This window comes from Ranitomeya variabilis, chromosome 4, assembly GCF_051348905.1.
Source record: "Ranitomeya variabilis isolate aRanVar5 chromosome 4, aRanVar5.hap1, whole genome shotgun sequence".
Taxonomy (NCBI): Eukaryota; Metazoa; Chordata; class Amphibia; order Anura; family Dendrobatidae; genus Ranitomeya; species Ranitomeya variabilis.
The window spans coordinates 16,718,794-16,742,343 of NC_135235.1; the positions used below are offsets into that span (position 1 = coordinate 16,718,794).

The following is a 23,550-nucleotide window of genomic DNA, read 5'->3' on the forward strand; positions in this document are numbered from 1 at the left end:
GCATGTGCCCAAACAGTGGTTTACCCCCACATATGGGGTATCACCGTACTCAGGAGAAACTGGACAACAACTTTTGGGGTCCAATTTCTCCTGTTACCCTTGCAAAAGTAAAAAATTCTGGGCTAAAAAAATATTTTTGAGGAAAGGAAACACATTTATTATTTTCACGGCTCTGCGTTATAAACTTCTGCGAAGCACTTGGGGGTTCAAAGTGCTCACCACACATCTAGATTAGTTCCTTGGGAGGTCTAGTTTCCAAAATGGGGTCACTTGTTAGGGAGCTCCAATGTTTAGGCACACAGGGGCTCTCCAAACGTGACATGGTGTCCGCTAATGATTGGAGCTAATTTTCCATTCAAAAAGCCAAATGGCGTGCCTTCCCTTCCGAGCCCTGCCGTGTGCCCAAACAGTGGTTTACCCCCACATATGGGGTATCATCGTACTCAGGACAAACTGGACAACAACATTTGGGGTCCAATTTCTCCCATTACCCTTGGAAAATTAAAAAATCCTGGGCTAAAACTCATTTTTGAGGAAAGAAAAATTATTTTTTTATTTTCACGGCTCTGCGTTATAAACTTCTGTGAAGCACCTGGGGGTTATAAGTGCTCACTATGCATCTAGATAAGTTCCTTGGGGGGTCTAGTTTCCAAAATGGGGTCACGTGTAGGGGAGCTCCAATGTTTAGGCACACAGGGGCTCTCCAAACGCGACATGGTGTTCGCTAACGATTGGAGCTAATTTTCCATTCAAAAAGTCAAATGGCACGCCTCCCCTTCCGAGCCTTGCCGTGCACCCAAACAGTGGTTTACCCCCACATATGAGGTATCAACATACTCAGCAGAAATTGCCCAACAAATTTTAGGATCCATTTTATCCTGTTGCCCATGTGAAAATGAAAAAATTGAGGCTAAAAGAAATTTTGTGTGAAAAAAAAGTACTTTTTAATTTTTACGGATCAATTTGTGAAGCACCTGAGAGTTTAAAGTGCTCACTATGCTTCTAGATAAGTTCCTTGGGGGGTCTACTTTCCAAAATGGGGTCACTTGTGGGAGCGCTCCAATGTTTAGGCACACGGGGGCTCTCCAAACGTGACATGGTCTCTGCTAGCGATGGAGATCATTTTTCATTCAAAAAGTCAAATGGCGCTCCTTCCCTTACGAGCCTTACCATGTGCCCAAACAGTGGTTTACCCCCACATGTGAGGTATCAGTGTACTCAGGAGAAATTGTCCAACAAATTTTAGGATCCATTTTATCCTGTTGCCCATGTGAAAATGAAAAAATTGAGGCTAAAATAATTTTTTTGTGAAAAAAAAGTACTGTTTAATTTTTACGGATCAATTTGTGAAGCACCTGGGGGTTTAAAGTGCTCACTATGCTTCTAGATAAGTTCCTTGCGGGGTCTAGTTTCCAAAATGGGGTCACTTGTGGGGGAGCTCCAATGTTTAGGCACACGGGGGCTCTCCAAACGCGACATGGTGTCCGCTAAAGATTGGAGCCAATTTTTCATTCAAAAAGTCAAATGGCGCTCCTTTCCTTCCAAGCCCTGCCGTATGCCCAAACAGTGGTTTACCCCCACATATGAGGTATCAGCGTACTCAGGACAAATTGGACAACATCGTTCGTGGTCCAGTTTTTCCTTTTACCCTTGGGAAAATAAAAAAATTGTTGCTAAAAGATCATTTTTGTGACTAAAAAGTTAAATGTTCATTTTTTCCTTCCATGTTGCTTCTGCTGCTGTGAAACACCTGAAGGGTTAATAAACTTCTTGAATGTGGTTTTGAGCACCTTGAGGGGTGCAGTTTTTAGAATGGTGTCACTTTTGGGTATTTTCAGCCATATAGAACCCTCAAACTGACTTCAAATGTGAGGTGGTCCCTAAAAAAAATGGTTTTGTAAATTTTGTTGTAAAAATGAGAAATCACTGGTCAAATTTTAACCCTTATAACTTCCTAGCAAAAAAAAAATTTGTTTCCAAAATTGTGCTGATGTAAAGTAGACATGTGGGAAATGTTATTTATTAACTATTTTGTGTCACATAACTCTCTGGTTTAACAGAATAAAAATTCAAAATGTGAAAATTGCGAAATTTTCAAAATTTTCGCCAAATTTCCGTTTTTTTCACAAATAAACTCAGAAATTATCGACCTAAATTTACCACTAACATGAAGCCCAATATGTCACGAAAAAACAGTCTCAGAATCGCTAGGATCCGTTGAAGCGTTCCTGAGTTATTACCTCATAAAGGGACACTGGTCAGAATTGCAAAAAACGGCAAGGTCATTAAGGCCAAAATAGGCTGGGTCATGAAGGGGTTAATAGACTTAGTTGCAGAGTACATGCATTTTTTACGTGTTTCCACAGTGGAAATGCACTTAACGTGCTTGTACATTTTATACCTGCAGAACTTTAACATTTAACCCCTTAGTGACGGAGCCAAATTTTTGAAATCTGACCAGTGTCACTTTATGTGGTAATAACTCTGCAACGCTTCAACAAATCCCAGTGATTTTGAGATTGTTTTTTCGTGACACATTATACTTTATGATAAAGGTAAATTTAGGTCAATATGTTTTATGTTTATTTATAAAAAAAATATCAAAAATTTGAGAAAAATGAAAACAATTAGCAATTTTCTAAATTTGAATGATTATCCCTTTAATCCAGATGGTCATACCACAGCAAAGCATTAATAAATAACATTTCCCTCATGTCTGCTTTACGTCAGCGCCATTTGTAAAATGTTATTTTATTTTGTTAGCATTTTAGGAAGTTTAAAAATGTAGCAGCATTTTTTCAAGAAAATTTTCATTTTTTTTAGGGACTTATCCATGTTTGAAGTGACTTTAGGGGTCTCATATATTGGGAAACCCTGAAACGTGATACCATTTTAAAAACAGCACCCCCTGACATATTGAAAACTGCAGTCAGGTAGTTTATTAACCCTTCAGGTGCTTTACAGGAATTAATGCAAAGTGGTATGACAGAAATGAAAATGTGTATTTTTACCACCTAAATGTCTCAAACTTCTGAACAGATTACTACAGCAGTCAGACTCTAAGGGTGTGTGTCCACGTTCAGGAAACGCTGCGTGTTTGACGCTGCGTAGAACCGCAGCGTCAAACACGCAGCGTCCAGATGTTACAGCATAGTGGAGGGGATTTCATGAAATCCCATCTCCACTATGCATTAAAAGACGCATGCGGCAGACCCGCGGAAACGGACCAAATCCTGATGCAATCCTGAACGTGGACACATACCCTAAGGCCGCTATTTGGATGTGAATTGCCATGGCAAACATCAGGACCACACAATCATGATCTCTGGGTGCCGATGGGCATAAAGAGGAAGCCCCAACACACTGTTAACCATTTATATGATGTAGTCACTATTGACAGCAGCATCTAAGGGGTTAAACAGATATGGAAGGTGCAAACACTGATCGTGGCTGATGCAGCAAGTTGTCAACTATAGCGGACAGCCGGCAGCTGCTGGATTGTCACCTGTATGGGGAGTCTATTCTCTTATATCTCAGGTATTGGCGGTCATTAAGGGGTTAATTTAAGTCTATGGAGAAAATCCGCACAGAAAACTCATCATACCCGCAAGAGAGACTGACAGTCTGCGTAAGTGATACGAGCTCCGCAGGTCAGTTTACACTACGTTAAAATGAGGCACGAGGGCGGGAGATTTCTATAAATCCCATCCACTTCACTGGAACTGTAAGACACTGTGGGTTTTTTTATGCAGCAAAAATAGGTAGCTTCAAAAACGCACCAAAAGCTCATCATGGGAACATAGCCTTAGAAAAAGGTAAGAAAAAACAAAAGTGTATAAAAAATGAAATAAAAAACGAAAGGTGCTGGAGTGTTATAAGAGGAGCGGCTGATATCAGTGACACGTATGGATGTACTTAATTTTGTAGGATGCCTTCACTATAGATTTGTGACCTGAAGCAATTTGTATTTACTCCCTGTAATTCAGTCTCTCCTCTGTCTGAAGTAGCTGATAACAGAGAACACTAGGTTACATGAAACTGGACAGAAAATGGACTACAGGTTTTAATGTTTCTTTAAAATCCCTCACACTAAAGAGTATCCCAGAGGTTTTCTGTTTGATATTTTGCAGTTGCAGGGTCTTATGTCCATGAGATTCTGTCCAAGTGAATGGACCAGCAAGGAATTTTGAAAATCTCAAACACATCATTACAATAAAATGACTGTCAGCGCAGTGATGGCCGAGCCACAGATGTGGCGAATTCCATTCCAGCCTCCAAAAACCTCCGTGTCAGGTAACAATGACGCCAGCCCCGGAAAATGTATTGTGAGTAATCTGCCTTTAGTCCACATTGAACATTACTGTGGATAACACTGGCAGATGACCTGCTCAGTGTCGTCCCTGCTCAGAGTCGTCCCTGCTTAGCGCATCTCAGCTCAGCATCGTCCCTGCTCAGCACCCTCCCTGCTCTGCATCGTCCCTGCTCAGTGTCATACCTGCTCAGAGTCGTCCTTGCTCAGCATCATCCCTGCTTAGCGTCGTCCCCGCTCAGAACCCTCGCTGGTCAGCATCGTCCCTGCTCAGCGTCATCCCTTCTCAGCACCCTCCCTACTCAGCGTCATCCCAGCTCAGAGTAGTCCTTCCTTAGCATCATCCCTGCTTAGCGTCGTCTTTGCTCAGCGCCTTCTCTGCTCAGTGTCATCCCTGCTTAACGCCAACCCTGCTCAGTGCCGTCCACACTCAGCTTCGTCCCCACTCAGCGCTGTCCTTGCTTAGCATCATCTCTGTTTAGCATCATCCCTACTTAGCGTCGTCCCTGCTCAGCGCCTTCTCTGCTCAGCATCGTCCCTGCTCAGTGTCATCCATGTTCAGAATCATACCTGCTTACCATTGTCCCTGCTCAACCCATCTCTGCTCATCGTCATTCCTGCTCAGTGCCTCCTCTGCTCAGCGCTGTCCCTGCTCAGTGTCGTCCATGCTCAGCGCTGTCCCTGCTCAGCGCAGTCCCTGCTCAGTGTTGTCCCTGCTCAGCACCTTCTCTGCTCAGCGCTGTCCCTGCTCAGTGACGTCCCTGCTCAGCGCTGTCCCTGCTCAGCACCTTTTCTGCTCTGCACCTTCTCTGCTTAGCGCTGTCCCTGCTCAGTGTCATCCCTGCTCAGCGCTGTCCCTGCTCAGCGCTGTCCTTGCTCAGTGTCATCCCTGCTCAGCGCTGTCCCTGCTCAGCACCTTCTCTGCTCAGCACTGTCCCTGCTCAGTGTCATCCCTGCTCAGCACCATCCCTGTTCAGCACCTTCTTTGCTCTGCACCTTCTCTGCTCAGCGCTGTCCCTGCTCAATGCTGTCCCTGCTCAGCACCTTCTCTGCTCAGTGTCGTCCCTGCTCAGCACCTTCTCTGCTCTGCACCTTCTCTGCTCAGCGCTGTCCCTGCTCAGTGTCATCCCTGCTCAGCGCTGTCCCTGCTCAGCGCTGTCCTTGCTCAGTGTCATCCCTGCTCAGCGCTGTCCCTGCTCAGCACCTTCTCTGCTCAGCACTGTCCCTGCTCAGTGTCATCCCTGCTCAGCACCATCCCTGTTCAGCACCTTCTTTGCTCTGCACCTTCTCTGCTCAGCGCTGTCCCTGCTCAATGCTGTCCCTGCTCAGCACCTTCTCTGCTCAGTGTCGTCCCTGCTCAGCACCTTCTCTGCTCTGCACCTTCTCTGCTCAGCGCTGTCCCTGCTCAGTGTCATCCCTGCTCAGCGCTGTCCCTGCTCAGCACCTTCTCTGCTCAGAACTGTCCCTGCTCAGCACCTTCTCTGCTCTGCACCTTCTCTGCTCAGCACTGTCCCTGCTCAGCACCTTCTCTGCTCAGCACCTTCTCTGCTCAGCGTTGTCCCTGCTCAGCACCTTTTCTGCTCAGCGCTGTCCCTACTCAGTGTCGTCCCTGCTCAACGCCTAATCTGCTCAGCGCTGCCTATAAGTTATAGTGGTAACTAAACCTATAGAAATTATTACAGATCATACTCTATTGTACTTGGTGCAAATGGAGTTTAATCCAACATATTATTTGGTCAGAGCCGATATGTTTGTTTTAGTAACTAGTTACGCATGACTCATGTTATTCCTCAGATAAATGTATAAATAAATTAATAAGTGTTACCTTCTCCTTTTCAAAGGGTTTTGTCCCTAAGTGTCTGGATTGGTTCCGTTTTTTGTACTTTACACAAACCGCAGCGTGGCACCCCATTTTTGCAATGTTCATTTTGTTTATACTTAGATACCGTCCCGTTTGGGGTATACCTTGTCGCAGCTTTTACGTTTTTTGATGAAAACAGTGTTAACTAAATCCCCTATGTTATTAACGTACTATTACTATTCACTTATTACAGGCTATTTGCTCATTTTGTTTTTATCTTAGGTTCTGTTTGCTGATTGGTCACAGTGTGAATGAGCACCTATGCACTGCACTTATACCAACATGTGCTCTCTCTATTTTTTGGGTTTTGTTGTACTTGATGGACGATATCAGATAGTGTAACAGATACTGCCCCAGTTTTAGATTTCTTGGAGGAACAAGATAGGAACTACACTTTGCAAAGTGTTGAGAAATGATGCCCCAGAATTATTAAATGGGGAAAACTTGTATTTACTTACAAATAAAAAACCGTAAGAAGGATATTCTTTAATTATCTTAATGCTCTTTTTAATTAGATAAATTTTATTTTATTAAAAAAATTGATTTGCAAAACAAAGAAAGGAAAATAGAACATTCTCCAAAAGTATATCAGTGTTCAAATCAAAATGTCTTGAATAACCTTAGATTATTTAAAAAAAAAAAAATTTTGGGGCAAAATTCCCTCTTTACACCTGCAGCACAACATGGAAACTTTTCACTAATAATAAATCTACTGTGGAATACGCTGTTAATGTGATATTATTTACCTTGTTTCAAAATTTTATAGAATGTTACAGTTTGTAAGGGACCTCCTGGGTCGTCGTGTCCAACCCCTGCTCAAAGTCCTCATAGGACATGATTTGCAGACCAGTCACCATTCTGGTCACTCTTCTCTGACCTTGCTCCAGTTTGTTGATGTCTTTTTTAAAATGTGACCAGAACTGGACACAGTATTCCAGATGAGGTCTGACCAAATAGGAGTAGAGGGCAATAAAGACTTCACGTGATCTAGACTGTAGGCTTCTGTTAATACATCCCAGAATTGCATTTGCCCTTTTTGCTGCTGCATCACACTGTTGACTCATGTTCAGTCTGTGATCTATTATTATTTGCTTTAATTATTGTATTGTTAACGTTGTTACTTATGACTGTTGTGTTTGAAACTGTTAAGCTGTAAAGCGCTGCGGAATATGTTGGCGCTATATAAATAAAGAATATTATTATTATTAGTATACCCAAGTCTTTTTCATGTGCTGTTGCTTAGCCCTATTCCTCCCATTCTGTATATGCTTTTTTTATTGCCCAGATGTAGTACTTTGCATTTTTCCTTGTTAAAAACCATTCTGTTAGTTGCTGCCCACTGCTCCAGTTTATTTATATCTTTTTGAATACTCTCTCTTCTCTAGTATTAGCTATCCCTCCTAGCTTTGTGTCATCAGCAAATTTAATCAGTGTACCCTCAATTTCTTCATCTAAATAATTAAGATGTTGAACAATACAGGGCCGAGGACAGAGCCCTGTGTTACCCCGCTTGAGACATTCTTCCAACTGGATGTGCAGCCATTTACGACCACTCTTTGGGTCCGATCACTAAGCCCGTTATGAATCCACCTAACAGTTGCCTTGTCCATTCCATACTTAGTCGTTTTTTCAACAAGGATTTATTGCTTGCATAGTTATGGGTGCAACTATTTTACCTGAACAGTGAACAGCAGTTCCAAAAAATGTACATTGCAACAGGCACCTGGACATAAGAGATTAAAAAATGACTTCTTTACTACTATGGGAGAATATAGTGATCATGTTCTAAGATGTGAATTGTGTCCGTCACTTATTATCTATAGGAGAGTATAGAGATAATGCTCAGAGACAGGTGCAGAAGTCATTGTGCAGGGACAGGAGGTAGGTGAGATGTACAGTGGCATGTAAACATTTGGGCAAACCTGGTCAAAATTACTTTTATTGTGAACAGTTAAGCAAGTTGAAGATGAAATGATCTAAAAAAGGACTAAAGTTAAAGATTATTATCACCATGATTAAGACATCAGTCGAAACACATCGGAAGAATGCTGCCATATGTGCATAATGCTGTAAGAAATTATAACTTATTTTCAAGTGGTGTACCATAGGATTTAACCCTTTCCTTTTTTTTTTTTTTTAATGAAGAAATAAATTCACTGATTTTATTACATTCCTGCTGGATTCATCGATTTTTCTGTGGACTGAGTGCACAACTTTTCTCATGCAGGAACAGATGTGGAATAGCCGATATTCAGGTGAGCTGACTATCTTTTGTTTTTTTTAAAGTTAAAGATGACACATTTCCTCTGTATTTTTTTGGGGGGGAATATATATATAGATAGATAGATATATTGTTACGAATCTGCATCACAGGACTAGGGTAGAAGGGGGAAAAGCTGACCCTGTACTAGGACTAGGCTGAAACCCTACGATGGAGTGGGCGACCTATTCCTTGTGAATAGACCCACCGACGTTTCCTGAAAGATCTAGGGACTGGGAACAAAAACAGGTAACCTCCTAGTAGGAAAATAGAGGCAGCCGCCGAAACGAAAGGAAAACCAAAAACAAAACTGGCAGAACTAGAGATCCCAGAACTGCACAATATCAAACACAGAAAGCTAACAAGAACCAAGCCAGAACACTAGCGGATTAACACTGTTGTCCAGCAAGGACTGGGAGGCAGGTGCTGGGTAATAAAGGGTGATGCAATCACCTGACCTAGGACAAACCCAGCACCAGAGGAAAAAGACCAGCAACCTGAAAACCACAACAAGATGGCGGATGGTCAAAACAAAATAGATTCTAACATATATAGTGCTCATTTACACTTTAAAAATTACGAAAATAAGGAATATGGGCAGATGCTAAAGTTTGCGCACCCTACATGGTTAGTACCTAGTAGCGCCTCATTTTGCAACTTTTACAGCTTGTAAACACTTTTTGTAGCCAGACAAGAGTCTTTCAATTCTTGTGTGAGGGATTTTCAACCATTCTCCTTTGGAAGAATTCTTCCAGTCCTGTGAGATTCCTGGGTCGTCTTGCTTCCTCTGCTATTTTGAGGTTTAGCCACAGATTTTCAATGATGTTCAGATCAGGTGTCTGTGAGGGCCATTGTAAAACCTTCAGCTTGCGCTTTTGAGGTCGTCTATTGTGGATTGCGATGTGTGTTTAGGGTCACCATCCATTTTTAGAAGCCATCCTCTTTTCAACTTCAGCTTTTTACAGATGGTGTTGTTTTCATCAAGAATTTATTGAAATTCAATTGAATCCATTCTTTCCACTACCCGTGAAATGTTCCTCATGCCATTGGCTGGAGCACAACCGCAAAGCATGATTTACTTCCCCCCCCCAGTGCTTAATGGCTGTCGAGATGTTCTTTTCCTGAAATTCTGTGCCCATTTTTCTCCATGCATACCTTTGATCATTGTGGTCAAAGACTTCTATTTTATCTTCATCAGTCCACAGGACTTATTTCCAAAATGCATCAGGCTTTTTTAGATGTTACTCTTCCATGTAGCCCATATTTGTGCAGGTGTCTTGAGCACCAGAGCAATGTACCAAAACTCCAGTACCCCAATGTACCCAATGTAGAAATCCTACGAGCAGCTCTCAATGAAATTTTGCTTGGTCTTCTTTGCTTATCTTGACCAACACTGTTCCTCCACTGCCATTTCTTAATTACATTTCCAAATGAGGAAAAGGCAACTTGAAAACACTTTGCTATCTTCTTATAGCCTTCTCCTGCTTTGTGGGTCTCCACCATTTTGATTTTTAGAGTGCTCGGCAGCTGCTTAGAAGAACTCATGGCTGCTGATTTTTGGCACAAGGTTAGAGAATGCTGTGTTTTTAAAAAGCTAGGAAATCTGCGTCACCTGGCCTTTCTTAGCGATGATAGTAAACATGCCATAACCCTAACAGGCTAATTAAGGTCTGAAACCTTGGTTTAAGTTATCTGAACACACAAATCTCCAAGGGTGGGCAAACTTTTGCATCAACCCATTTTCCTTTCTGTGATTTATAAAATTTTCTGCCTAAAATACAAAGGAAATGTGTCATCTTTAACTTTAGGCCTTTTAGATGTAATTTCATTTTCAACTTGCTTAACTGTTCACAACAGTAATTTTGACCAAGGGTTCCCAAACTTTTACATGCAATCTTAGCCTTCATCTATTACATAACAGGGTGTAGTCGGCATGCTCAGAGACATGTGCAGAGGTCATTGTGCAGGGAGGGGTGAGTTTTTACTATGGTCTATTGTCATTGTTGGATCCTGTTTTCGCAGACACCATCTTTGTATGGGGATTTTTTCTCTATTGAAAGGAGATGACTTCTATAGGCAAACATGTGAAGGGCACAACTAATAGTCTATAAATACACAAACAGAAAAACAATACACCAAGTCCCAATGTATCGTTACAACCACACAAACATTCAGCAAAGAAAGATGGTGCTCTTAGTGGGAAAACCTATTTCTCACAAAAACTAACTTGTAATAAACAGATAAGTAATGAAAAACTAAAAAATCATAATCTAGTAAGAACATGAAAGGAAAAAAGGAAAAAATTCAGTTCCGACTCAATGTAAATGTTATTCCAAATGATTAAAATTTATGTTAAACACAAATACCATTTTCTATGGACTCCAGGTTATGGAATGTATACATTGTTTTCCTATTATTTATCATGGATTATAAAACTTTGGAATAAACATTATATTGTGTGGGGCCAGATGACACTTTGCTGGATTTTTTTTCGCAGTCTGCCAGCTTATCTCTGACTTCATCCTCTCAATGGTCTATGGGACGCTGAGCGAATCATATTGTTATTACTAGACCCAGACATTTATCTGACCTTTGTAAAAAAATATTTAAATTATCAGTAGGGATGAGCGAATCTGCTGTGATACGCGGATATCACTCAAGTATCTGGGTGCTCAGATGTGCTCGTTACTCGGCGAGCATTACTCAGTGCTCTGTTTCAAGCTCGAATCCCCACCCCGCATGTTTTGTGCCTGTTACACAGCCAATAAGCATGCAGGGATTACTTGTGCGTCACTATAATGACGTAGACATCTTGGTAGTGGCATTACTGCGATTGGCTGGCTGTGTGACATCATCAGGGGTTATAAAAGGACAGGCGCCACCAGGCTCGGCACACTGACACCATTGCACAACTCTTAGCTGTTATTCGAGGGAGAGAGTGCTTGTGTAGGCCTGTGTGTGCACAGTTTAACGAATTCAAGTCCTATGATGTTGATACTGGTGCTCAACCTGAGCCATCATACTAATAGCCCTTATAAGGCCTAATCTTGCACTTTGCTGTTTGTATCGGATACAAACTATGGCTAAAAAAAAAAATTTGAATAATTTTTATGGACTGAATTATTCATCCATACAGCTTTATGCGGTTCTTATTACATTACGATGATATATAAAACTACAAAAAAGTTTTTAAAAAATTTATGGATTCAAATTAGTCATCCAAACAGCTTAACGTGCTTTGTGTAAAATAACGGTGGGTTAAAATTTTTAAACACCGCTTGGCCTGGTACAGTTCACAAAGTATTTTTATTACAAAAATTGACAATTGTCAAATATACTGTACAACCTGCTTTATGTGAAAGTTCATTGGTTTTAAATAAAAAACAAAACTGGCCTGCTACAGGTGTACAAATTTGGTCCCTCGCTTAGCACTCAGTCCACAGCCGCCACTATTTCTCTCGTTGTGGCGTTCATGCCTTGTACCAGCACGTGTACAGGAATATCACCCGTGCCCCTATCAATGCAGTTACTGTGATTATCCACTTAACAGCCAACATAAGGACAAGTGCTTGTGGCCAAGGAAGCTAAATTTCCCTGACAGCACACTGGGTGAACATTGTGGAGGCCGGGCTGAGTCCCACCCTGGCACGGCACATGTGCTACCAACACCCTACTTCTATCAGGGTTTCCTCCACCTCCTACACCAGTTCCTATACCCCCTCCTGCTCCTCCTCATCCTCCATCTACAATGTGCTATCTCAGTCCACATCAGCCAGTAGCTGGAAGCTCTGCATCACTGCCTCAGAGAAGCTGAAACAGGCTCTGCTGAAGCTAATCTGTCTAGGAGACAATTTGCACACCACGACAGAGATTGAAAGGAACAGACCAGGCAGATCTGGGGCTCTTGCCACTGAACCTTCAACCAGGCATGGTTGTGTGTGATAATTGGCGTAACCTGGTGGTGGCTGTGAAGCTTGGCAAGCTTACGCACATACCATGCTTGTACCCTTTGCTCAACTTGATAGTTTAGCGGTTTCTGAAAAACCTACCCACATTTACCATAGCTTCTGGTCAAGGTATGCCACATCAGCGCCCAATCCCGCAAGTCGGCTACAGTTGCCACTGCTCTGTCAGTACTGCAGTAGCGCATGCAAGTGCCAGCACACCGACTGGTGTGCGACATGAACACGGGCTGGAACTCCACACTGCACATGTTGGAAAGTGTTTGTGAACAGCAGAGACCAGTTGTTAAATGTTAGCTCCAACACGCCGGTCAGTATTCTGGTCAACCTTCACACATAACTGAAGAGTGGCCATGGATGCCTGACATTTGTGTGGTTCTCCACAAAGATGGTGAGCAGTGACGACGTCATCATCATCAGCACAACAATACCGCTTCTGTGCCTACTTAAACAGTCGCAGATGACAATTAAACATGATGCTTTGCATGCGGACCAGGAGGAGATGAAGACATGAGACAGGGAGATACTGCCCAGCTTCATCTCATTTTCTCAGCGTAGATTGGGTATCAATGAGGAGATGGAGGCTGAAGAAGAGGAGCTGGCTGATGAGATGGAGGAGGAAGACAGGGAAGTGTTGGCTGTAGGGACCTTGGCACAAACGTCCAACTTTATGTACCTCTGCCTTTCCTGTGACCCTCGCGTTACTTTCATCTTGGCCAAAAAAAGTACTGGTTCACCCTGGTAGACTCACGCTACAAGAAGAACTTTGCACTTCTTCTTCCTTAGGAGTAGAGGTCTTCTAAAATGGTGCCATACCAGAAGGTCATTGTGGAAATTATGTTGAAAAAATTTCCAACAGACAACGCTAGCTGCAGGGGGAAACTTCCTAGGCCAACCAGGGAGGAGAGGCAAGGGAGACACACAGCAGTGGAAGAGGTACATTGTCAAAGGCCTGGGCCAATTTCATGACACCCTTTCAGCATCCATCCTTTCAGGTGGTCAAGAAATACCTGGCTGTCAAAACCAGCATACTCCCTAATTCCTCTGCAAACTTCAGCTATTGGGTCTCAAAGCTAGACACCTGGGATGAGCTGCCCCTCTATGCCTTGGAAGTGTTGTGCTGCCCTGCCACTAGTGTCTTGTCTGAGTAGGTGTTTAGTGCCACTGGGGGTCAAAACAGGCGCTTTCGCCTGTTAACAGTCCTGACAAGCTAACTCTGATAACAATGAACAAAGCCTGGAATAGACCCGAATTTTCAACACCACCACATGACAGCAGCACATAAATTGTTTTTATTGTTAAATATTTGAATAAGGCCTGCCAATTGTCATCTTCTAGGTTCTATGGATGACCCTACTTAGATTTTTTTCCTAACTTTGCACTTTATGTAAAGCCTTTAAAAGTGTAGAAGTACCACAGCTTCACTTTCTTAAATTTTTATGAGGCATTCCAGTTGGTGCCTTCAAGGGTGTATGGATGACCCTGCTTGTAATTATTGTCTGGCTTTGCACTGTGTTCAGAGCTTTTATGAGTGTAGGAATAGCACAACTACACTATGCTCACAATATTTGAATGAGGCCTAACAGTTGGTCCTTTCAAGGGTGTATGGTTGACCCTGCTTGTAATTATTGTCTGGCTTTGCACTGTGTTGAGAGCTTTTATGAGTGTAAGAGTAGCACAACTACACCTTGTTCACAATATTTGAATGAGGCCTAACAGTTGGTCCTTTCAAGGGTGTATGGATGACCCTGCTTGTAATTTTGGGCAGGATTTACAATTAATGCATAGCCTTTATAAGTCTAGGAGTACCAATACATTACAATTGGTACAGAATGTGTATGAGGCCCTCCTTTATGTCGGAGTGTATCTGAGTCCCCAATTTTGGGCAGATCTTGCTTCCTTCATAAATTACACTGAAATTTCAAATGTTTTTAATTAAAAAAATTCAATTTTGGTTTACTTAAATTATAATTTTTTAAAAAATACTTTTTATATTTTGCCTTATATGCAAGTCATTATATAGGAAAAAAATGTTTCTTGACATTTTTTTCCTGTAAAATGTAATTTCTTATTGGTTTGGTTGTTGAGTGGAGTAAAATTGTGACATCATTGTTTTCAGCAGCGATCTGGGAGTCAGAGAGGCTTCCAGGGGTCTTCCCCATGCTGTTCTCCTTCCATTCAGCAGTTTTTCCATCCATTAGAAATTGCTTGGTTCGAGTAACAAGCATCCCAGCATTTTAGTGCTCAATCATTTCTAATTATCAGTTATCATCAATGATCACTAAGTAAATAATACATTTAATATCCATCAAACATCTGAAATGTAAATACAAATCTCAGTCTCTCAGGAGAAGAGGGGTTGTCAGAATGTGTAGAAATAAGACTTAATTGTAAGAGAATGAAACAACAGTAATTTTAGATTTCACTTTGTCTCCAGGGACAGGAGGTGTTCATCGCTCTTCAGTGGTGTCAATAATGAAGCCTTCTCACTAATGGAGTAGCCCCTGTGATACCTGGCTAATGGGTTAATCCCCCTCACACACTGAGCAGAATACATTTCCTGCAGAGTATTCCTGAGGATTAGGAGGGCTAATTATGGATCATTTAGTGACATGTGGCATATACATGAAAGAATGCGAGGAGGGTGCTGGAATTCACTACTACACGTTAATCCCCTAGCAAGTAAGATGACCCATCCGAACCGGGATCTCTAAGAGGAAGGTGGATTTTTTAACCTAAATTAAAGATGAACTACAATTATTTGGAAGTTTCTTTTACTGTTTTTAAAAAACAAAGTAATTGTCACCTTCAGCGATCGTCCACAACTAACATCCCATAACAGTCTGGTCCACACTGGCCTATTCTTTCTGGTTCCATCCTTGACATACTGGAAGTCAGCCCGGTAAGCGCTGCAGCCAGGGGTTAGCAGAGAGGAAATACAGGCAATTTCTCATGTGTTGAGAACAGGACCAGATGGTACAACGCAACAATATGAAATGAGGGTGAATGTGGCTTCTTTCATTTTTTTTTTAAACAGTTTCAACCATTGTAAAAATATTTGAGAGCCCATTTAAAGGGAATCTGTCACCTCATTGCGGTCCGGTCTGATGGGCGTTGCTGTCTGGGTCCGGCGCCTCCCATCTTCATGCGATGACGTCCTCTTCCTTGCTTTGTGTTGCGGCTCCGGCGCAGGCGTACTTTATCTTCCTGTTGAGGGCAGCGTAAAGTACTGCAGTGCGCAGGTGCCGGGCCTCTCTGACCTTTCCCAGCGCCTGCGCACTGCAGTACTTTGTTCTCCCCTCAACAGGGCAGAGAATTACGCCTGCGCAGGAGCCGCGACAGGAAGCAAGGAAGAGGACGTCATCGCATGAAGATGGGAGGCGCCGGACCCGGACTGCGACGCCCATTGTACTGGATCGCTCGGACCGCCCCCCAGTGAGTATAATATAACTTGTTTTTCTTATCTTTCAGGATACATCAGGGGCTTATCTACAGCATTACAGAATGCATCACAGAATGCTGTAGATAAGCCCCTAATGGCGGTGGCCTCAGCTTATATACAAAAAATGAGGTGACAGATTCCCTTTAAATAAAATCTCGGTTTATTACATTAATTCTCTCTCTTTTTACAGTATATCTAGTAATTTTATAGTATATAAATTAGCATTAAAAAATTGTATAAAAAACATACCGTAGTCCTTTTTTTACCATGTAGCCTATGTAACACTATTAGGTCTCATGCATGCGACCATAATTTTCGTCCGAGTGCTATCTACTAAAAAAAAGATGACATTTAGACCAATGTTATTCATTGGGTAGTGAAAATGAACGATTTTTTTCACTAAATGAATCTGCATGTGAAAAAAATGCAGCATGCACAATTTCCTCCAAAAATCAAATGGGACTCGCCCATTCTAGTCTATGGGTGTGAGAAAAAATCGGATTCCATATGAAGATACAGAATAACATCCAATTGTTATGGACTCATTGCAGTTCTATAACAGAGGAAACTGTAAATCGCACTGTAAAGGATTAATAGCTGCTGCTGTAAAAAAAACTTTTCTGGGTGCAACTCTGATTTTTTATACGGTCGTGTGAACCTAGCCTTAGAAGTGTTTGTGACCTGTCATTTACATCATGTAATAGAAATAATACTACTGCTACTAATAATAATAGAGACCAATAGAAACCTAAGACCAAAATTTCACAAATAGAATCTATCAACAGATTCTTTCTATAAGATATTTTGGTAGTTTATAAAAAGCTGTGAGTGAACAAATCCCCCAAAATATATCTGTATTACAGGAAGAAAAGAATGCAACAGAGGAGCAGTCATTTAGGTTACTGTATAGTGAAAGTCTATGTTAAAGTGACATATAACTTTCATTTTTTTATTTCATTAAAATGAGTATAAAGAGTCAGTTTTGTGGCTAAACTGAATATGACTGCACCATGGAAAGGTTCGAGCAACATATGATCACTTCTACAAAAATTGCTTCCCCATGAACTAGCTGAAGCCGCTCAGTGTGAGAACGCCTGGTATAGACAGACGAAAGAACATCGTCACCTGTCCTGAACGCACCATTATAAGAACACGCAGAATGCAAACCCTGACCAGCAACTTCTATCATAATGAAGCCAATATGAACCGCTGCAAACTGTTACTATAATAATAATAATAATCTTTATTACTGCATTATATACACATATATACTGTATATATAAGATTCTTGTGAATCTGTAACTAACTGAAGAATACAATTGTCGCTTTCTGACATTTTTCACCGTGTAGTAAATGCCACTGTCATATTTAAGAAAAAAAAACTTCAACCACAAGTACGATTCTCCAGTGTTGAAAATGAAAGCGCAGGAAGTCAGTGATTTATTGCTTTGTAGTTATTTAGCGTCATATGATAATAATTAATGTCCATTCCACAATATAATATTGGATCTACTCCAAGACTGCTGGGGAACGTGGTGCAGGATCCCAGGAGATCCGTCAGCAGCCTGCAGATGCATTTTACAATGTGTGATCCGGACTCTACAAGTGGCTTTCCAGCTGTTGGCATACTACACGTTGTATTTTAATGGTGATGAGCTAGCAGAGAACTCCGGGGCTTAGACTTTCCTCTAAAATGCTCCTGGAGTTCACTAATAGATGCCAAGAATAAACTTAGGAAGGAATCACTAGTGTAATATAGTATCTCCTATACCAGATTCTCATGAGTCTTTAGTATTTTCCCACTATTTTAATAAATCAAATGTATCAAGTACACTGCGATTGTGCATAAACCAGACCAGCCCTTCTTAGGTGTGTGACTATTCTGAAATGAATATAACTGCAGCCCGGCGGGAAAATATTCTTCATTTTCCAGAGATGTCATAAGACTTAAACTCGCTAAACACATTGGCCAGCACTTGCAGGGCAGCACTTTCCTTTCATGTGACAGTAACTCTGAGATGTTTGATTGGCTTTTAAACCTTTTATCCCATTCTAAACACAGCTGGCATGCTTCAGTCAACGCTGCCAGGTCCTCGTAACCATTTTATACTAAGAGCATTCCCAACTAAAAAACAAAGCAGCAAAATGAAAAAAATCTATTTTGTAGATATCTCACGACGGTTCTGTTCTCAGTAACCATAGTCCTATGTGTACGATGGAAAATTACTGCAAATGTCTATAATAAGAAACATTCATCCACGACCTGGGAGTATTACTTCCTAGGAAAGGTTTACAGGAGAAGGGGATTTTCAACCTTTATGAAAGCTAATAAAATACTAAAAAAAAAGAGAAACGTACAACAATCAGCACGGTGACCTAAAACTAATACGAAAAAAAAAGCATTTTAATGTTTCTTATGTTACACAGTTTGGTCTAGTAATAACTTTTTAGTTTGGGTAAGTACAGCTATATATATTACACAACATTCGCTAATAAAAAATAATACTAATTACATCAAAATATAATGTATGTTACAAATTGCTATACTGTAAAATTCAGAATCTAGAAATTATTTGTAGAAAGTCATTAATTTATATATTTTTTTAAACCTTTTTACATTTAGAAACTTTTTTTGAAATTGTAAATTGTATTTTGATCTGTCCTTGAATTATTTAATAGTGATATTAGTTCAAGGTCCTAAACATAGTAACTACAAGAACAAAGTTTGATTCATACTTACAGTTTTAAGGAAGTTTTTTTCCCCAAAGCTAAGATTGGATTGAAGAATAATGTAAGCGCTTAAACTTTCCTACTCTTTATATCCACTTTGGTTTTTAGTACAAAAATAATATCAGGTTAGCTATCTAATTGCAATGAATTACCATACCGAACTCATAAAAAAATACCTGCTAGAAAAAAGCATTTGTGTATTAGGTGTCATAAGTGAGGCGAGTTCTCACCCGGGTCGGTTACGTTCCCATCATGCACAATGTAAACAAGCTAAAAAATACTCTACGCCAATAAAACCTGAACGTATACAACAGTAACAGTTTATGTGATTTCCAAATATCTGTATAATTTCAAACTGTTAACTGATATTTTTTTTAAATAATGAATTGAAAATATTTTTTGCTGGTGACTTTAAACAAATGAATTTCAAGTTCGTTTTACTCACTTTACAAAAAAAATAATAATCTATGCCCGGACTTAGTGTTGCGTGTCAGATTTTTTGTAACCACTGTACTACAGGAAGTAAACGTTGTGTGTCCTTGATATATTCAAAGATTTTTTTATGACATGCTACAAAGCTAAACGCCAGTTGCTAACATTTTGAAGTCACTTTATAGATCACCTCTAAAGCTCCCTGCCTTTAATCATGTAATAAAAACGTCACTGTTGGGTAATTTATTGGATATTAAATGTACACCGAAGTGATTATTGGGCTAAAAAAAAAACATTTAAAAAATGTATTTCAAATCCTTCATGGTCAGTACTATTTATGTTTTCATTATATCAGCGGCAGTCGCATTAAAACGTATTTCTTAATGGAGTCAATAGTGAATGAAGCGCTCCATTTGATACAAAAGTTTTTACATTAGTTACATTACAGTAGTTACATTTTAACAACCAGTTTAAATTACAAAATAACAATAATTGTGATTATCATCTTTAAGAAAAATCTGAATTAAAAACTTGCATATTCACACAGCACGATGAACATAAAAATCTGACCTAAAATGTTAAGTTACGTAAAAATATAAAATGTTGAATAACTAAGTCACCTAATAAAAAATAGGAAGTAACTTTTTTTTAAATTCCAGTGAATGAACGACTTATGAAGTAGTAAGGGCATAACGCTGGCTCAACATGGCAACAGACGGAAAGTTATGCAGCGCAGTTTCAAAATAACACGATCACATTTCAGAGCCAAAGGAGGACATGTTGAAATCGGTACACGTTAAAATATTAGCGTAGCCAGAACCATCATATCTATCAACGACCTGCAAATGGGGAAGGCGGAAATTTATCCTTAATCACCGTGATTTAAGAAATAAGGTCTTATGGCCAGAGATGCACAAGATGGTACAGAACAATAACATAGGCTGATTTATGTAGTTGTTGATATTAGCTTTAATAAATCACATTTTTATTTAATTTATTGGACATTCTTATGAGAAGGGGCGAGTGGTTATCCCGTCCTCGCCCATATTGGCATCATCATTTATTGTGTTCTGATTGAATAACAATATCCAGCTACAACCCACAAGTGAATAATATGAAATAAAATCTGTAGCGGATGATGGAAAGTGATACTTATTATTACTCTTCGGTATCCCAAAGTGTCAAACTCGGGTCTTATTATTAAACGTCATTTATGTGAGATACGTAAAACAGCGTCACATCAAGTGAATATATGATGGTGACTGAGGGCACTGAATTACTTCTCCGGGAGTGTTTAATGGTTCTCCTCCAATCTTTTCAGCTCCCCATAAATGTTATTCAAATTAGTTTTGCTGATTCCTCCCAACTTTCCCATGGACATGCACGCTTTGCTAGGCCGTGCTTGCATGTGTTTTCTAAGTGATGGAAGCCATTGCTGCCACCTCTGTCTCCTCCAGACCCCTCTGTCCTCTCCCAATATGTCTGTAACCATAAAGACCCTTCTGTCCCCTCCAGACTCTTCTGGCAGTGGCTTATCTCTTGTGGGAACTAAAGATTGGGTATGCCGAAGTCCAACATAGACAATTATATTTTTTCTCCCAACATCTGCTTTTTTGGGAGGACCCGGACACGACTCTTTTTATTTTTCCTATTGATAGACCCAATATGGGTACAAAGGAATGGAAATGATTGCAGAGACATTTAGAAATAATCTGCCTTTCATCTCTGTAATCAGCAATTGACATTGTAAAATTAAATTTATATTAAGTTGTCAGGTATGTATCAGTTTGATCCAGACGAAGCTTATGAACAATAATATTTCACTATTAGGATATGTTCAACACCTGCAGATTTTGCGTGATTTACACGAGAATTTTGATGGGAATTTGCTGTGGATTCCATCCTAAGCTTTGCAAAAACGTGAAATCCAGAATAAAATTCCACTGAAACAATTGACATGCCAAGGATTTAAAACCCGCACCATATGTCAGTTTCTACATCAAGTTTTTTTCACAGCGCGTGGATGGGATTTATTAATATGCTGCACATATTCCACTGACAAATATGGACAGAAAATCCAAGGCAAATCTGCAACACGTGAATTTGCTCTTAGATGTCAACCATGAAAGTGGCAAACATCGCAGTGATTGGGAATTCTTTTCTAAGTGAAACATTTTCCCACTGTTACAAATATCATTCTTGTCTTGTACAAAGCTCATTAAATACAATCATTGTAAATTGTAATAGATCACGAGCAATAGAAATATAAAGACAGTCATTAATGTGAGACCACTAAGGAAACAGTATGATAACCCTGTATTTATAGGACATCAAATAACCAAAATGATTCCCCTGAAACTTTTCTCATCATCTCTTTTCATCATTTAGTTTTATGGCCATTTTTATCCTACTCATGTTTAGATCAATGTATGATGTATTCCGCAGCACAACGTGGTCACTTCGGGCTGATTTTCACCTTCAATGTCACGTCATATTCTAGGTAATTTACACATATTTCTTTCTAATTACAGTGTCCAACATTTGACTTGTATCAGCTGTTCTTGATCTAAATCTCATTTTAGCTGTGTTTTTTTTTTTTTTTTTTTAACAATGGAAATAAAAACATGTTCATAACTTTTGATTTATTAGTGATTTAGACTGTAATAATGTCAGATTAGCATGAGGCACAATAAACATACTGGTCGTTGGGGGTTGCGAGACAGTGCTGGCATTGCTACAATTATTGCCTTACATTACACATTGTTTCTTTAAAGCAATAAATATCAGATCATTGTATTATATCTCGGTATGGATGGATGTTCTGAATATGAACTGACACCTGCCCACACATGAGGGTATTATACACTGACTCTGAGACTGTATACACTCACCCTGACTCTGGTTGTAATATTATATCTACACTCATTATGACTCTGATGGTGACATTGTACCTTCAGTCAGATTCTAGATGTGACAATATAGTTACATTGACTTTGGCAGTGACATTGTAACCGTAGTTTTACCACGACTGGGATTCTGACACTGTATAAACACTTACACTACCACGGCTTTGACATTGTATTGCGTTGTTTCATTATTTATACTAAACTTGTGATTGTTACATTGTAGACATTATGCAGTCACTCTGACACTGATTGAAACATTGTATACACACTAACCCTCTGATTTTATCACTTTATATACACTCGTTCTGTGATTGTAACACCATGTGTACACATATGTACACTCAACCTCTGATTGTGGCATTGTATATAGACTAGCTGTGGTTGTGACAATATATATATATATATATACACTCACCCTCTGCTTGTGACAATATATATACACTCACCCTCTGCTTGTGACTATATATACGCTAGTTGTGGTTGTGATGTTATATATGCACTCACCCTCTGTTTGTGAAATTATATACACTAGCTGTGGTTGAGGCATTGTATATATTATATATACACTCATCCTGTTCTTGTGACAGTATATATACACTAGCTGTGGTTGTGACAATATATACACACTCACCCACTGCTTGTGACAGTATAAATACACTAGATGTGGTTGTGGCATTCATATATATACACTCACCCTCTGCTTTTGACATTGTATATACACTAGCTGTGGTTGTGATATTATACATACACTCACCCTCTGCTTGTGACAGTATACACTCGCCCTCTGCTTGTGACATTGTATATATACACCCACCCTCTGCTTGTGACAGTATATATACACTAGCTGTGGTTGTGAAGTTATATATACAGTCACCCTCTGCTTGTGGCATTATACACCCTATCGGTGGTTGTGATATTATATATATACACTTGCCCTCTGCTTGTGACAGTATATATACACTAGTTGTGATTGTGAAGTTATATATACACTCACCCTCTGATTGTGGCATTATATACACTTGCCCTCTGCTTGTGACATTGTATATGCACTCACCTTCTGCTTGTGACAGTATATATACACTAGCTGTGGTTGTGACAGTATATACACACACTCCCCCTCTATTGTGACATTATATATATACACTAGTTGTGGTTGTGACAGTATATACACACACTCCCCCTCTATTGTGACAGTATATATACACTAGCTGTGGTTGTGACAGTATATACACCCTCCCCCTCTATTGTGACATTATATATATACACTAGTTGTGGTTGTGACAGTATATATACACACTCCCCCTCTATTGTGACAGTATATATACATTAGCTGTGGTTGTTGTGACATTATATATATATACTAGTTGTGGTTGTGACAGTATATACACCCTCCCCCTCTATTGTGACAGTATATATACACTAGTTGTGGTTGTGACAGTATATATACCGTCCCCCTCTATTGTGACAGTATATATACACTAGTTGTGGTTGTGACAGTATATATACACTAGTTGTGGCTGTGACAGTATATATACACTAGTTGAGGCATTATATATACCCTCCCCCTCTATTGTGACATTATATATATATACTAGTTGTGGTTGTGACAGTATATATACACTCCCCCTCTATTGTGACAGTATATATA

The 23,550-nt window shown here is 40.0% G+C and overlaps 1 long non-coding RNA gene across 1 annotated transcript; it reads left to right on the forward strand.

Moving 5' to 3' along the window:
• The first annotated feature begins 2,431 nt into the window (after positions 1 to 2,431).
• Positions 2,432 to 15,183, forward strand: LOC143768333 (uncharacterized). The gene is made up of 3 exons (XR_013213814.1): positions 2,432 to 2,555; positions 4,131 to 4,293; positions 14,830 to 15,183. It is a non-coding gene; the product is annotated as an uncharacterized LOC143768333 (long non-coding RNA).
• Positions 15,184 to 23,550: the final 8,367 nt, after the last annotated feature.